Source organism: Bufo bufo, chromosome 1 (genome assembly GCF_905171765.1).
Source record: "Bufo bufo chromosome 1, aBufBuf1.1, whole genome shotgun sequence".
Lineage (NCBI taxonomy): Eukaryota > Metazoa > Chordata > Amphibia > Anura > Bufonidae > Bufo > Bufo bufo.
In genome coordinates this window covers 761,609,492-761,615,491 of record NC_053389.1, presented here as the reverse complement: position 1 = coordinate 761,615,491, position 6,000 = coordinate 761,609,492, and positions in this window count along the sequence as shown.

Genomic DNA, 6,000 nt, shown 5'->3' with positions numbered 1-6,000 from the left:
TTTTAGTTTTGTATCAAACAAATCTAGTTAAACAGCGCACGGGTTGGGGGGGGGGGAATAATTTCAAAACACGTGTATTACCAACCAGACAATAGATGTAGCATTTGAAATCTCAGAGAAAACACCTGAAATACTAGTCCAAACTCTGTATCAGGGCATCTCCACATTTACATTTATTTATTTTTTTGTTTAACTTTAGGAAATAGCATATGTGTGTCTTACAATACAGAGGGTAGCAGAGAATAGCATTTATGAGTGATAACTAGGGTTGAGCGAACCCGAACTGTAAAGTTCGGGTTCGTACCGAACTTTAGGATTTTTGGACACCGGACCCGAACATTTTCGTAAAAGTTCGGGTTCGGGTTCGGTGTTCGGCGTTTTCTTCGTGCTTTTTGAAAGGCTGCACGGCAGCCAATCAACAAGCGTCATACTACTTGCCCCAAGAGGCCATCACAGCCTTGCCTACTAATGTGCATGTGACCCAGCCTCTATATAAGCTTGGGTCACGTAGCGCTGCACGTCACTCTGCTGTTACAAGTGTAGGGAGAGGATGCTGCTGGACTTGTGATTTCAGGGAGAGCATAGGAGAGAATCTAACTCAGCGATCTACAGACAAATAGTTGTGTGGGTGCAGGGCACTATCGATTTACCCTGCCCTGAGCAAAAATACAAACTTTTAGAATTCTGTTAGTTAGGTGGGTGGCGGCGGCGGCAGCAGCCATTTTATGCATGCTCAGTGCACCAGCACTGCATCTGAGTTTTTGGGACATTACAAATCACCATTTTTTTGGGGCAAACTACAACATCTGGATTAGTCAGTGTGCAATTTAAGGTAGAAATACACCCATCATTTTCTGGGGTTTGAAAAACACACTTTTTTCTCTCTCAAAAAACAGTATTTTCCAGATCTGCAAGTGTTAAATTCAAGTTTAATATATAAAGCATTCATATTCTGTTAGCAAAAAAAGACTTTTTGTGCAATCTACAACATCTGTATTAGTCAGTGTGCAATTTAAGCTAGAAATACACCCATCATTTTCTGGGGTTTGAAAAACACACTTAATTGACAAAAAACACTATTTTCAGGCGTTGCATCATCAGCACGTGTGAAATTACAGGCTTATATACCGCTGTCAAATTCAGTTCTTAAACAAACAGTCGTTTGGGCTCCAAAAATTTAGTTGGCAGCCTTTGATGCAGATGTCATTGTGAGATAAACCCTTAATACATTTGGGTTACATTCAGAGATTTTAAATACCGCCATTTGGTGCACCAATATTGAATTCAGGCCTACAAAGGTTCAGGCCCTGTGAGATACCACCTCTACATACAGGGGTTTGAATTAGGCATTTGAAATACAGCCATTTGAAATATAGCCTTTTTGTGCAAAGATATATTTACTTCAGGCCTACACAGGTTCAGACCGTGTGAGATACACCCCTACATACAGGGGTTTGAATTAGGCATTTGAAATACAGCCTTTTTGTGCAAAGATATATTTACTTCAGGCCTACACAGGTTCAGACCGTGTGAGATACCCCCCTACATACAGGGGTTTGAATTAGGCATTTGAAATACAGCCATTTGAAATACTGCCATTTTGTGCAAAGATATATTTACTTCAGGCCTACACTGATTCAGGGCGTGTGAGATCCCCTCTATACATACAGGGGTTTGAATTAGGCATTTGAAATACAGCCATTTGAAATACAGCCTTTTTGTGCTAAGATATATTTACTTCAGGCCTACACAGGTTCAGACTGTGTGAGATACCCCCCTACATACAGGGGTTTGAATTAGGCATTTGAAATACAGCCATTTGAAATACAGCCTTTTTGTGCAAAGATATATTTATTTCAGGCCTACAAAGGTTCAGACCGCGTGAGATACCCCCCTACATACAGGGGTTTGAATTAGGCATTTGAAATACAGCCATTTGAAATACAGCCTTTTTGTGCAAAGATATATTTACTTCAGGCCTACAAAGGTTCAGACCGCGTGAGATACCCCCCTACATACAGGGGTTTGAATTAGGCATTTGAAATACAGCCATTTGAAATACAGCCTTTTTGTGTAAAGATATATTTACTTCAGGCCTACACAGGTTCAGACCGTGTGAGATACCCCCCCCCCCCTACATACAGGGGTTTGAATAAGGCATTTGAAATACAGCCATTTGAAATACAGCCATTTTGTGCAAAGATATATTTACTTCAGGCCTACACTGATTCAGGGCGTGTGAGATCCCCTCTATACATACAAGGGTTTGAATTAGGCATTTGAAATACAGCTATTTGAAATACAGCCTTTTTGTGCTAAGATATATTTACTTCAGGCCTACACAGGTTCAGACCGTGTGAGATACCCCCCTACATACAGGGGTTTGAATTAGGCATTTGAAATACAGCCATTTGAAATACAGCCTTTTTGTGCAAAGATATATTTACTTCAGGCCTACACTGATTCAGGGCGTGTGAGATACCCCCCTACATACAGGGGTTTGAATTAGGCATTTGAAATACAGCCATTTGAAATACTGCCTTTTTGTGCAAAGATATATTTACTTCAGGCCTACAAAGGTTCAGACCGTGTGAGATACCTCCCTACATGCAGGGGTTTGAATTAGGCATTTGAAATACAGCCATTTGAAATACAGCCTTTTTGTGCAAAGATATATTTACTTCAGGCCTACAAAGGTTCAGACCGCGTGAGATACCCCCCTACATACAGGGGTTTGAATTAGGCATTTGAAATACAGCCATTTGAAATACAGCCTTTTTGTGTAAAGATATATTTACTTCAGGCCTACACAGGTTCAGACCGTGTGAGATACCCCCCCCCCCCCCCCCTACATACAGGGGTTTGAATTAGGCATTTGAAATACAGCCATTTGAAATACAGCCATTTTGTGCAAAGATATATTTACTTCAGGCCTACACTGATTCAGGGCGTGTGAGATCCCCTCTATACATACAAGGGTTTGAATTAGGCATTTGAAATACAGCCATTTGAAATACAGCCTTTTTGTGTAAAGATATATTTACTTCAGGCCTACACAGGTTCAGACCGTGTGAGATACCCCCCTACATACAGGGGTTTGAATTATGCATTTGAAATACAGCCATTTGAAATACAGCCTTTTTGTGCAAAGATATATTTACTTCAAGCCTACACTGATTCAGGGCGTGTGAGATACCCCCCCTACATACAGGGGTTTGAATTAGGCATTTGAAATACAGCCATTTGAAATACTGCCTTTTTGTGCAAAGATATATTTACTTCAGGCCTACACAGGTTCAGACCGTGTGAGATACCTCCCTACATGCAGGGGTTTGAATTAGGCATTTGAAATACAACCATTTGAAATACAGCCTTTTTGTGCAAAGATATATTTACTTCAGGCCTACACAGGTTCAGACCGTGTGAGATACACCCCTACATACAGGGGTTTGAATTAGGCATTTGAAATACAGCCTTTTTGTGCAAAGATATATTTACTTCAGGCCTACACAGGTTCAGACCGTGTGAGATACCCCCCTACATACAGGGGTTTGAATTAGGCATTTGAAATACAGCCATTTGAAATACTGCCATTTTGTGCAAAGATATATTTACTTCAGGCCTACACTGATTCAGGGCGTGTGAGATCCCCTCTATACATACAGGGGTTTGAATTAGGCATTTGAAATACAGCCATTTGAAATACAGCCTTTTTGTGCTAAGATATATTTACTTCAGGCCTACACAGGTTCAGACTGTGTGAGATACCCCCCTACATACAGGGGTTTGAATTAGGCATTTGAAATACAGCCATTTGAAATACAGCCTTTTTGTGCAAAGATATATTTATTTCAGGCCTACAAAGGTTCAGACCGCGTGAGATACCCCCCTACATACAGGGGTTTGAATTAGGCATTTGAAATACAGCCATTTGAAATACAGCCTTTTTGTGCAAAGATATATTTACTTCAGGCCTACAAAGGTTCAGACCGCGTGAGATACCCCCCTACATACAGGGGTTTGAATTAGGCATTTGAAATACAGCCATTTGAAATACAGCCTTTTTGTGTAAAGATATATTTACTTCAGGCCTACACAGGTTCAGACCGTGTGAGATACCCCCCCCCCCTACATACAGGGGTTTGAATAAGGCATTTGAAATACAGCCATTTGAAATACAGCCATTTTGTGCAAAGATATATTTACTTCAGGCCTACACTGATTCAGGGCGTGTGAGATCCCCTCTATACATACAAGGGTTTGAATTAGGCATTTGAAATACAGCTATTTGAAATACAGCCTTTTTGTGCTAAGATATATTTACTTCAGGCCTACACAGGTTCAGACCGTGTGAGATACCCCCCTACATACAGGGGTTTGAATTAGGCATTTGAAATACAGCCATTTGAAATACAGCCTTTTTGTGCAAAGATATATTTACTTCAGGCCTACACTGATTCAGGGCGTGTGAGATACCCCCCTACATACAGGGGTTTGAATTAGGCATTTGAAATACAGCCATTTGAAATACTGCCTTTTTGTGCAAAGATATATTTACTTCAGGCCTACAAAGGTTCAGACCGTGTGAGATACCTCCCTACATGCAGGGGTTTGAATTAGGCATTTGAAATACAGCCATTTGAAATACAGCCTTTTTGTGCAAAGATATATTTACTTCAGGCCTACAAAGGTTCAGACCGCGTGAGATACCCCCCTACATACAGGGGTTTGAATTAGGCATTTGAAATACAGCCATTTGAAATACAGCCTTTTTGTGTAAAGATATATTTACTTCAGGCCTACACAGGTTCAGACCGTGTGAGATCCCCCCCCCCCCCCCCCCCCCTACATACAGGGGTTTGAATTAGGCATTTGAAATACAGCCATTTGAAATACAGCCATTTTGTGCAAAGATATATTTACTTCAGGCCTACACTGATTCAGGGCGTGTGAGATCCCCTCTATACATACAAGGGTTTGAATTAGGCATTTGAAATACAGCCATTTAAAATACAGCCTTTTTGTGTAAAGATATATTTACTTCAGGCCTACACAGGTTCAGACCGTGTGAGATACCCCCCTACATACAGGGGTTTGAATTATGCATTTGAAATACAGCCATTTGAAATACAGCCTTTTTGTGCAAAGATATATTTACTTCAAGCCTACACTGATTCAGGGCGTGTGAGATACCCCCCCTACATACAGGGGTTTGAATTAGGCATTTGAAATACAGCCATTTGAAATACTGCCTTTTTGTGCAAAGATATATTTACTTCAGGCCTACACAGGTTCAGACCGTGTGAGATACCTCCCTACATGCAGGGGTTTGAATTAGGCATTTGAAATACAACCATTTGAAATACAGCCTTTTTGTGCAAAGATATATTTACTTCAGGCCTACAGAGGTTCAGGCCCTCTGAGATACTACCTCTACATACAGGGGTTTAAATTAGCCATTTGAAATACAACCATTTGAAATACAGCCATTTTGGGCAAAGAAATCTTTAATTGAGGCCTAGTCTGGTTCAGGCCGTGTGAGATACACCCTTTACATACTGTCGTTCTTTTTTACTATTAATTAAACACCCATTTAGGGTAAGATCATAAATTCAAAAAATATGAGGAGAGCATCAAATAAGGGACGTGGCCCAGGTTGTGGTGCTGCTGGTGGAGTTCCTGTTGCAGGGAGAGGACGTGGTCGATCTGTGCCAGCTACAAGCAAAAGTGAAACCCCTTCCTCAGGTGCGAGTAGGCGACAAAACCTGCAGCGGTATTTGGTCGGGCCTAATGCTGCTCTACGAATGGTGAGGCCTGAACAAGTACAGGCCATAGTAGATTGGGTTGCTGACAGTGGATCCAGTTCCTTCACATTGTCTCCCACCCAGTCTCCTGCTGAAAGACGACAGTTGGCACCTGCAGCCGATGTCCATCAGTCTTTCAACTCACCCCTTTGCAAATCAGCTAAGCAGTCTGAGCCCCAAGTCATGCAGCAGTCTC